The sequence below is a fragment of the Taudactylus pleione genome, unplaced genomic scaffold (genome assembly GCF_031769625.1).
Source record: "Taudactylus pleione unplaced genomic scaffold, aTauple2 ptg000317l, whole genome shotgun sequence".
Lineage (NCBI taxonomy): Eukaryota > Metazoa > Chordata > Amphibia > Anura > Myobatrachidae > Taudactylus > Taudactylus pleione.
Genome location: NW_028284718.1, coordinates 3,690,120 through 3,702,867, shown reverse-complemented (window position 1 = coordinate 3,702,867; position 12,748 = coordinate 3,690,120).

The following is a 12,748-nucleotide window of genomic DNA, read 5'->3' as shown; positions in this document are numbered from 1 at the left end:
ACATGCTATGTTCAGATAAGTACTTACAAATAATTTTAGCAGTCTGACAAAAAACAAAATTCAATTCTGCAAATAAGTAAATCCAATCTATTTTGAGAGTTTTGAAAAAACAACATTCAGTTGAAATTCACTCAGGAAATTGACTTCAATAAGATAATGGAACCATGTCAAAGAATCTGAAAAGTTGGGCTCATCCAGGATTTGAACCCGTGACCTCTCACGCCCAAAGTGAGAATCATAGAGTCATCAAGTAAGCATGTTTTATTTGATTTCTTAACTGTTTTTATGTGAAAATGGTATTCTTTTAAAGCAGTCACTAATGCTTAAAAGGAGGAAATATTAGCATAATTAAAATATTTCCTAATAGTCAATATTTTTCTAAGTATACTTGCTTGGAAATTGCGGTGCAAAGTTTTATGATGCCAAGTAGAGTTTTTCTGATGGATAAAACCCAAGACATATCACATGCTATGTGCCGGTAAGTAATTACAAATAACTTTAGCAGCTTGACAAAAAACAAAATTCAATTGTGCAAATAAGTAAATCCAATCTATTTTGTGAGTTTTTAAAAAATAATATTCAGTTGAAGATTTGACTCAGAAAATTGACTTCAATAAGATAATGGAACCATGTCAAAGAATCTGAAAATTTGGGCTCGTCCACGATTTGAACCTGGGACCTCTCACACCCTAAGCGAGAATCATAACCCTAGACCAACAAGCCACCTACCTGACCATTTTTCTATTGATTTTTCAAATGATTTAAAGAAAATAGCTTTTTGTTTTTAAAAACACCATATACATTTATGTAAAAATGAATTTGTAGAATAAATAAAATATTTCCTTATGGTCCAGTAGATAGTTTTCTAAGTATGCATATAGGAAAAGTGCAGGGACGAGATTTGTGAGAGCCTACAGAGTTTGGACTTCTCTCTTGGATGAAGCTAAAGACTTGTAATATGCAATGTAGAAATCATGCTTCCAGACACAGAAGAAAGGCAAAAGAAAACCTTGCAATTTCATTTTTGAACTTTTTGTGTTTCAAAATGAGACTATTCTTTTAAATCATTCAAAGCTATCTAGACAATAGGGAATCTGCAGTTTTCCTAATATACCACAATACAGTTGAAATTTGAATAAGTATGCTCTTATTTTTAGAACAACTAAAATGTTTCCGTAAGATTCTATTGATAGTTTTCTTTGTGTGCTTATTTGGAAAGTGCAGTGACAAGATTTAAAAATGGCTACAGAGTTTGGACTTGTCTGATCGATAAAACCCAAGACTTGTCAAAAGCTATGTGTAAATCATGCATAAATAGAAGAAAGGCAATTGAAAAATGATGAAGGCAAGATTCATAAGTATGTACAAATTCTATTGGGAGTATGGCAAAAACAAAACTCAGTTGATGCTATTGACTTAGCCAATTGAGAAAATCAGATATATATAAACCATGAGATGCACAGTAAAAAAGAAATAGAGGGCTCGACCGGGATTTGAACCCGTGACCTCTCGCACCCAAAGTGAGAATCATAGAGTCATCAAGTAAGCATGTTTTATTTGATTTCTTAACTGTTTTTATGTGAAAATTGTATTATTTTAAAGCAGTCACTAATGTATACAAGGTGGAAATATTAGCATAAATAAAATATTTCCTAATAGTCAATATTTCTCTTAGTATACTTGCTTGGAAATTGCTGTGCAAAGTTTTATGATGCCCAGCAGAGTTTTTCTGATGGATAAAACCCAAGACATGTCACATGCTATGTGCAGGTAAGTAATTACAAATAATTATAGCAGCTTGACAAAAAACAAAATTCAATTGTGCAAATAAGTAAATCCAATCTATTTTGTGAGTTTTTAAAAAATAATATTCAGTTGAAGATTTGACTCAGGAAATTGACTTCAATAAGATAATGGAACCATATCAAAGAATTTGAAAATTTGGGCTCATCCACGATTTGAACCTGGGACCTCTCACACCCTAAGCGAGAATCATAACCCTAGACCAACAAGCCACCTACCTGACCATTTTTCTATTGATTTTTCAATTGATTTAAAGAAAATAGCTTTTTGTTTTTAAAAACACCATATACATTTATGTAAAAATGAATTTGTAGAATAAATAAAATATTTCCTTATGGTCCAGTAGATAGTTTTCTAAGTATGCATATAGGAAAAGTGCAGGGACAAGATTTGTGAGTGCCTACAGAGTTTGCACTTCTCTCATGGACGAAGCTAAAGACTTGTCATATGCAATGTACAAATCATGCTTCCAGACACAGAAGAAAGGCAAAAGAAAACCTTGCAATTTCATTTTTGAACTTTTTGTGTTTCAAAATGAGACTATTCTTTTAAAACATTCAAAGCTATCTAGACAGTAGGGAACCTGCAGTTTTCCTAATATACCACAATACAGTTGAAATTTGAATAAGTATGCTCTTATTTTTAGAACATCTAAAATGTTTCCGTAAGATTCTATTGATAGTTTTCTTTGTGTGCTTATTTGGAAAGTGCAGTGACAAGATTTAAAAATGGCTACAGAGTTTGGACTTGTCTGATCGATAAAACCCAAGACTTGTCAAAAGCTATGTGTAAATCATGCATAAATAGAAGAAAGGCAATTGAAAAATGATGAAGGCAAGATTCATAAGTATGTACAAATTCTATTGGGAGTATGGCAAAAACAAAACTCAGTTGATGCTATTGACTTAGCCAATTGAGAAAATCAGATATATATAAACCATGAGATGCACCGTAAAAAAGAAATAGAGGGCTCGTCCGGGATTTGAACCCGGGACCTCTCGCACCTTAAGCAAGAATCATACCCTAGACTAACGAGCCAACTGAAATAAGCCTGTTTTATTTGATTTCTTAACTATTTTATGTGAAAATGGTATTCTTTTAAAGTAGTCACTATTGTATACAAGGAAGAAATATTAGCATAAATAAAATATTTCCTAATATTCAATATTTTTCTAAGTATACTTGCTTGGAAATTGCTGTGCAAAGTTTTATGATGCCCAGCAGAGTTTTTCTGATGGATAAATCCCAAGACATGTCACATGCTATGTGCAGATAAGTACTTACAAATAATATTAGCAGTTTGACAAAAAACAAAATTCAATTCTGCAAATAAGTAAATCCAATCTATTTTGAGAGTTTTGAAAAAACAACATTCAGTTGAAATTCACTCAGGAAATTGACTTCAATAAGATAATGGAACCATGTCAAAGAATTTGAAAATTTGGGCTCGTCCACGATTTGAACCTGGGACCTCTCGCACCCTAAGCGAGAATCATAACCCTAGACCAACAAGCAACCTACCTGAACATTTTTCTATTGATTTTTCAATTGATTTAAAGAAAATAGCTTTGTTTTTAAAAACACCATATACATTTATGTAAAAATGAATTTGTAGAATAAATAAAATATTTCCTTATGGTCCATTAGATAGTTTTCTAAGTATGCACATAGGAAAAGTGCAGGTACAAGATTTTTGAGTGCCTACAGAGTTTGGACTTCTCTCATGGACGAAGCTAAAGACTTGTCATATGCAATGTACAAATCATGCTTCCAGACACAGAAGAAAGGCAAAAGAAAACCTTGCAATTTCATTTTTGAACTTTTTGTGTTTCAAAATGAGACTATTCTTTTAAAACATTCAAAGCTATCTAGACAGTAGGGAACCTGCAGTTTTCCTAATATACCACAATACAGTTGAAATTTGAATAAGTATGCTCTTATTTTTAGAACATCTAAAATGTTTCCGTAAGATTCTATTGATAGTTTTCTTTGTGTGCTTATTTGGAAAGTGCAGTGACAAGATTTAAAAATGGCTACAGAGTTTGGACTTGTCTGATCGATAAAACCCAAGACTTGTCAAAAGCTATGTGTAAATCATGCATAAATAGAAGAAAGGCAATTGAAAAATGATGAAGGCAAGATTCATAAGTATGTACAAATTCTATTGGGAGTATGGCAAAAACAAAACTCAGTTGATGCTATTGACTTAGCCAATTGAGAAAATCAGATATATATAAACCATGAGATGCACCGTAAAAAAGAAATAGAGGGCTCGTCCGGGATTTGAACCCGGGACCTCTCGCACCTTAAGCAAGAATCATACCCTAGACTAACGAGCCAACTGAAATAAGCCTGTTTTATTTGATTTCTTAACTATTTTATGTGAAAATGGTATTCTTTTAAAGTAGTCACTATTGTATACAAGGAAGAAATATTAGCATAAATAAAATATTTCCTAATAGTCAATATTTGTCTAAGTATACTTGCTTGGAAATTGCTGTGCAAAGTTTTATGATGCCCAGCAGAGTTTTTCTGATGGATAAAACCCAAGTGATGTCACATGCTATGTTCAGATAAGTACTTACAAATAATTTTAGCAGTCTGACAAAAAACAAAATTCAATTCTGCAAATAAGTAAATCCAATCTATTTTGAGAGTTTTGAAAAAACAACATTCAGTTGAAATTCACTCAGGAAATTGACTTCAATAAGATAATGGAACCATGTCAAAGAATCTGAAAAGTTGGGCTCATCCAGGATTTGAACCCGTGACCTCTCACACCCAAAGTGAGAATCATAGAGTCATCAAGTAAGCATGTTTTATTTGATTTCTTAACTGTTTTTATGTGAAAATGGTATTCTTTTGTAGCAGTCACTAATGCTTAAAAGGAGGAAATATTAGCATAATTAAAATATTTCCTAATAGTCAATATTTTTCTAAGTATACTTGCTTGGAAATTGCGGTGCAAAGTTTTATGATGCCCAGTAGAGTTTTTCTGATGGATAAAACCCAATACATATCACATGCTATGTGCCGGTAAGTAATTACAAATAATTTTAGCAGCTTGACAAAAAACAAAATTCAATTGTGCAAATAAGTAAATCCAATCTATTTTGTGAGTTTTTAAAAAATAATATTCAGTTGAAGATTTGACTCAGAAAATTGACTTCAATAAGATAATGGAACCATGTCAAAGAATCTGAAAATTTGGGCTCGTCCACGATTTGAACCTGGGACCTCTCACACCCCAAGCGAGAATCATAACCCTAGACCAACAAGCCACCTACCTGACCATTTTTCTATTGATTTTTCAATTGATTTAAAGAAAATAGCTTTTTGTTTTTAAAAACACCATATAAATTTATGTAAAAATGAATTTGTAGAATAAATAAAATATTTCCTTATGGTCCAGTAGATAGTTTTCTAAGTATGCATATAGGAAAAGTGCAGGGACGAGATTTGTGAGAGCCTACAGAGTTTGGACTTCTCTCTTGGATGAAGCTAAAGACTTGTAATATGCAATGTAGAAATCATGCTTCCAGACACAGAAGAAAGGCAAAAGAAAACCTTGCAATTTCATTTTTGAACTTTTTGTGTTTCAAAATGAGACTATTCTTTTAAATCATTCAAAGCTATCTAGACAATAGGGAATCTGCAGTTTTCCTAATATACCACAATACAGTTGAAATTTGAATAAGTATGCTCTTATTTTTAGAACAACTAAAATGTTTCCGTAAGATTCTATTGATAGTTTTCTTTGTGTGCTTATTTGGAAAGTGCAGTGACAAGATTTAAAAATGGCTACAGAGTTTGGACTTGTCTGATCGATAAAACCCAAGACTTGTCAAAAGCTATGTGTAAATCATGCATAAATAGAAGAAAGGCAATTGAAAAATGATGAAGGCAAGATTCATAAGTATGTACAAATTCTATTGGGAGTATGGCAAAAACAAAACTCAGTTGATGCTATTGACTTAGCCAATTGAGAAAATCAGATATATTTAAACCATGAGATGCACAGTAAAAAAGAAATAGAGGGCTCGACCGGGATTTGAACCCGTGACCTCTCGCACCCAAAGTGAGAATCATAGAGTCATCAAGTAAGCATGTTTTATTTGATTTCTTAACTGTTTTTATGTGAAAATTGTATTATTTTAAAGCAGTCACTAATGTATACAAGGTGGAAATATTAGCATAAATAAAATATTTCCTAATAGTCAATATTTTTCTTAGTATACTTGCTTGGAAATTGCTGTGCAAAGTTTTATGATGCCCAGCAGAGTTTTTCTGATGGATAAAACCCAAGACATGTCACATGCTATGTGCAGGTAAGTAATTACAAATAATTATAGCAGCTTGACAAAAAACAAAATTCAATTGTGCAAATAAGTAAATCCAATCTATTTTGTGAGTTTTTAAAAAATAATATTCAGTTGAAGATTTGACTCAGGAAATTGACTTCAATAAGATAATGGAACCATATCAAAGAATTTGAAAATTTGGGCTCATCCACGATTTGAACCTGGGACCTCTCACACCCTAAGCGAGAATCATAACCCTAGACCAACAAGCCACCTACCTGACCATTTTTCTATTGATTTTTCAATTGATTTAAAGAAAATAGCTTTTTGTTTTTAAAAACACCATATACATTTATGTAAAAATGAATTTGTAGAATAAATAAAATATTTCCTTATGGTCCAGTAGATAGTTTTCTAAGTATGCATATAGGAAAAGTGCAGGGACAAGATTTGTGAGTGCCTACAGAGTTTGCACTTCTCTCATGGACGAAGCTAAAGACTTGTCATATGCAATGTACAAATCATGCTTCCAGACACAGAAGAAAGGCAAAAGAAAACCTTGCAATTTCATTTTTGAACTTTTTGTGTTTCAAAATTTGACTATTCTTTTAAAACATTCAAAGCTATCTAGACAGTAGGGAACCTGCAGTTTTCCTAATATACCACAATACAGTTGAAATTTGAATAAGTATGCTCTTATTTTTAGAACATCTAAAATGTTTCCGTAAGATTCTATTGATAGTTTTCTTTGTGTGCTTATTTGGAAAGTGCAGTGACAAGATTTAAAAATGGCTACAGAGTTTGGACTTGTCTGATCGATAAAACCCAAGACTTGTCAAAAGCTATGTGTAAATCATGCATAAATAGAAGAAAGGCAATTGAAAAATGATGAAGGCAAGATTCATAAGTATGTACAAATTCTATTGGGAGTATGGCAAAAACAAAACTCAGTTGATGCTATTGACTTAGCCAATTGAGAAAATCAGATATATATAAACCATGAGAAGCACCGTAAAAAAGAAATAGAGGGCTCATCCGGGATTTGAACCCGGGACCTCTCGCACCCTAAGCAAGAATCATACCCTAGACTAACGAGCCAACTGAAATAAGCCTGTTTTATTTGATTTCTTAACTATTTTATGTGAAAATGGTATTCTTTTAAAGTAGTCACTATTGTATACAAGGAAGAAATATTAGCATAAATAAAATATTTCCTAATATTCAATATTTTTCTAAGTATACTTGCTTGGAAATTGCTGTGCAAAGTTTTATGATGCCCAGCAGAGTTTTTCTGATGGATAAAACCCAAGACATGTCACATGCTATGTGCAGATAAGTACTTACAAATAATTTTAGCAGTTTGACAAAAAACAAAATTCAATTCTGCAAATAAGTAAATCCAATCTATTTTGAGAGTTTTGAAAAAACAATATTCAGTTGAAATTCACTCTGGAAATTAACTTCAATAAGATAATGGAACCATGTCAAAAAATCTAAAAATTTGGGCTTGTCCGGGATTTGAATCTGTGACCTCTCGCACCCAAGTGAGAATCATAGAGTCATCAAGTAAGCATGTTTTATTTGATTTCTTAACTGTTTTTATGTGAAAATTGTATTATTTTAAAGCAGTCACTAATGTATATATGGTGGAAATATTAGAATAAATAAAATATTTCCTAATAGTCAATATTTTTCTAAGTATACTTGCTGGGAAATTGCTGTGCAAAGTTTTATGATGCCCAGCAGAGTTTTTCTGATGGATAAAACCCAAGACATGTCACATGCTATGTGCAGATAAGTACTTACTAATAATTTTAGCAGTTTGACAAAAAACAAAATTCAAATGTGCAAAAAAGCAAATCCAATCTATTTTGAGAATTTGAAAAAACAACATTCAGTTGAAATTCACTCTGGAAATTGACTTCAATAAGATAATGGAACCATGTCAAAGAATCTAAAAATTTGGGCTCATCCAGGATTTGAACCCGGGACCTCTCGCACCCAAAGTGAGAGTCATAGAATCATCATGTAAGCATATTTTATATGATTTCTTATCTGTTTTTATGTGAAAATTGTATTATTTTAAAGTAGTCACTAATGTATACAAGGTGGAAATATTAACATAAGTAATATATTTCCTAATAGTCAATATTTTTCTAAGTATACTTGCTTGGAAATTGCTGTGCAAAGTTTTATGATGCCCAGCAGAGTTTTTCTGATGGATAAAACCCAAGACATGTCACATGCTATGTTCAGATAAGTACTTACAAATAATTTTAGCAGTCTGACAAAAAACAAACTTCAATTCTGCAAATAAGTAAATCCAATCTATTTTGAGAGTTTTGAAAAAACAACATTCAGTTAAAATTCACTCAGGAAATTGACTTCAATAAGATGATGGAACCATGTCAAAGAATCTGAAAAGTTGGGCTCATCCAGGATTTGAACCCGTGACCTCTCGCACCCAAAGTGAGAATCATAGAATCATAAAGTAAGCATGTTTTATTTGATTTCTTAACTGTTTTTATGTGAAAATGGTATTCTTTTAAAGCAGTCTCTAATGTATACAAGGAGGAAATATTAGCATAAATAAAATATTTCCTAATAGTCAATATTTTTCTAAGTATACTTGCTTGGAAATTGCTGTGCAAAGTTTTATTATGCCCAGCAGAGTTTTTCTGATGGATAAAACCCAAGACATGTCACATGCTATGTGCAGATAAGTACTTACAAATAATATTAGCAGTTTGACAAAAAACAAAATTCAATTCTGCAAATAAGTAAATCCAATCTATTTTGAGAGTTTTGAAAAAACAACATTCAGTTGAAATTCACTCAGGAAATTGACTTCAATAAGATAATGGAACCATGTCAAAGAATCTGAAAATTTGGGCTCGTCCACGATTTGAACCTGGGACCTCTCACACCCTAAGCGAGAATCATAACCCTAGACCAACAAGCCACCTACCTGACCATTTTTCTATTGATTTTTCAATTGATTTAAAGAAAATAGCTTTTTGTTTTTAAAAACACCATATACATTTATGTAAAAATGAATTTGTAGAATAAATAAAATATTTCCTTATGGTCCAGTAGATAGTTTTCTAAGTATGCATATAGGAAAAGTGCAGGGACGAGATTTGTGAGAGCCTACAGAGATTGGACTTCTCTCTTGGATGAAGCTAAAGACTTGTAATATGCAATGTAGAAATCATGCTTCCAGACACAGAAGAAAGGCAAAAGAAAACCTTGCAATTTCATTTTTGAACTTTTTGTGTTTCAAAATGAGACTATTCTTTTAAATCATTCAAAGCTATCTAGACAGTAGGGAACCTGCAGTTTTCCTAATATACCACAATACAGTTGAAATTTGAATAAGTATGCTCTTATTTTTAGAACAACTAAAATGTTTCCGTAAGATTCTATTGATAGTTTTCTTTGTGTGCTTATTTGGAAAGTGCAGTGACAAGATTTAAAAATGGCTACAGAGTTTGGACTTGTCTGATCGATAAAACCCAAGACTTGTCAAAAGCTATGTGTAAATCATGCATAAATAGAAGAAAGGCAATTGAAAAATGATGAAGGCAAGATTCATAAGTATGTACAAATTCTATTGGGAGTATGGCAAAAACAAAACTCAGTTGATGCTATTGACTTAGCCAATTGAGAAAATCAGATATATATAAACCATGAGATGCACCGTAAAAAAGAAATAGAGGGCTCGTCCAGGATTTGAACCCGTGACCTGTCGCACCCAAAGTGAGAATCATAGAGTCATCAAGTAAGCATGTTTTATTTGATTTCTTAACTGTTTTTATGTGAAAATTGTATTATTTTAAAGCAGTCACTAATGTATACAAGGTGGAAATATTAGCATAAATAAAATATTTCCTAATAGTCAATATTTCTCTTAGTATACTTGCTTGGAAATTGCTGTGCAAAGTTTTATGATGCCCAGCAGAGTTTTTCTGATGGATAAAACCCAAGACATGTCACATGCTATGTGCAGGTAAGTAATTACAAATAATTATAGCAGCTTGACAAAAAACAAAATTAAATTGTGCAAATAAGTAAATCCAATCTATTTTGTGAGTTTTTAAAAAATAATATTCAGTTGAAGATTTGACTCAGGAAATTGACTTCAATAAGATAATGGAACCATATCAAAGAATTTGAAAATTTGGGCTAATCCACGATTTGAACCTGGGACCTCTCACACCCTAAGCGAGAATCATAACCCTAGACCAACAAGCCACCTACCTGACCATTTTTCTATTGATTTTTCAATTGATTTAAAGAAAATAGCTTTTTGTTTTTAAAAACACCATATACATTTATGTAAAAATGAATTTGTAGAATAAATAAAATATTTCCTTATGGTCCAGTAGATAGTTTTCTAAGTATGCATATAGGAAAAGTGCAGGGACAAGATTTGTGAGTGCCTACAGAGTTTGCACTTCTCTCATGGACGAAGCTAAAGACTTGTCATATGCAATGTACAAATCATGCTTCCAGACACAGAAGAAAGGCAAAAGAAAACCTTGCAATTTCATTTTTGAACTTTTTGTGTTTCAAAATGAGACTATTCTTTTAAAACATTCAAAGCTATCTAGACAGTAGGGAACCTGCAGTTTTCCTAATATACCACAATACAGTTGAAATTTGAATAAGTATGCTCTTATTTTTAGAACATCTAAAATGTTTCCGTAAGATTCTATTGATAGTTTTCTTTGTGTGCTTATTTGGAAAGTGCAGTGACAAGATTTAAAAATGGCTACAGAGTTTGGACTTGTCTGATCGATAAAACCCAAGACTTGTCAAAAGCTATGTGTAAATCATGCATAAATAGAAGAAAGGCAATTGAAAAATGATGAAGGCAAGATTCATAAGTATGTACAAATTCTATTGGGAGTATGGCAAAAACAAAACTCAGTTGATGCTATTGACTTAGCCAATTGAGAAAATCAGATATATATAAACCATGAGATGCACCGTAAAAAAGAAATAGAGGGCTCGTCCGGGATTTGAACCCGGGACCTCTCGCACCTTAAGCAAGAATCATACCCTAGACTAACGAGCCAACTGAAATAAGCCTGTTTTATTTGATTTCTGAACTATTTTATGTGAAAATGGTATTCTTTTAAAGTAGTCACTATTGTATACAAGGAAGAAATATTAGCATAAATAAAATATTTCCTAATATTCAATATTTTTCTAAGTATACTTGCTTGGAAATTGCTGTGCAAAGTTTTATGATGCCCAGCAGAGTTTTTCTGATGGATAAAACCCAAGACATGTCACATGCTATGTGCAGATAAGTACTTACAAATAATATTAGCAGTTTGACAAAAAACAAAATTCAATTCTGCAAATAAGTAAATCCAATCTATTTTGAGAGTTTTGAAAAAACAACATTCAGTTGAAATTCACTCAGGAAATTGACTTCAATAAGATAATGGAACCATGTCAAAGAATTTGAAAATTTGGGCTCGTCCACGATTTGAACCTGGGACCTCTCGCACCCTAAGCGAGAATCATAACCCTAGACCAACAAGCAACCTACCTGAACATTTTTCTATTGATTTTTCAATTGATTTAAAGAAAATAGCTTTGTTTTTAAAAACACCATATACATTTATGTAAAAATGAATTTGTAGAATAAATAAAATATTTCCTTATGGTCCATTAGATAGTTTTCTAAGTATGCACATAGGAAAAGTGCAGGTACAAGATTTTTGAGTGCCTACAGAGTTTGGACTTCTCTCATGGACGAAGCTAAAGACTTGTCATATGCAATGTACAAATCATGCTTCCAGACACAGAAGAAAGGCAAAAGAAAACCTTACAATTTCATTTTTGAACTTTTTGTATTTCAAAATGAGACTATTCTTATAAAACATTCAAAGCTATCTAGACAGTAGGGAACCTGCAGTTTTCCTAATATACCACAATACAGTTGAAATTTGAATAAGTATGCTCTTATTTTTAGAACAACTAAAATGTTTCCAAAAGATTCTATTGATAGTTTTCTTTGTGTGCTTATTTGGAAAGTGCAGTGACAAGATTTAAAAATGGCTACAGAGTTTGGACTTGTCTGATCGATAAAACCCAAGACTTGCCAAAAGCTATGTGTCAATCATGCATAAATAGAAGAAAGGCAATTGAAAAATGATGAAGGCAAGATTCATAAGTATGTACAAATTCTATTGGGAGTATGGCAAAAACAAAACTCAGTTGATGCTATTGACTTAGCCAATTGAGAAAATCAGATATATACAGTGCAACCATGAGATGCACTGTAAAAAAGAAATAGAGAGCTCATCCAGAATTTGAACCCGGGACCTCTCGCACCCAAAGCGAGAATCCTACCCCTAGACAAACGAGCCAACTGAAGAAAATTTGTTTTATTTGATTTCTTAACTGTTTTTATGTGAAAATTTTATTATTTTAAAGCAGTCACTAATGTATACAAGGTGGAAATATTAACATAAGTAATATATTTCCTAATAGTCAATATTTGTCTAAGTATACTTGCTTGGAAATTGCTGTGCAAAGTTTTATGATGCCCAGCAGAGTTTTTCTGATGGATAAAACCCAAGTGATGTCACATGCTATGTTCAGATAAGTACTTACAAATAATTTTA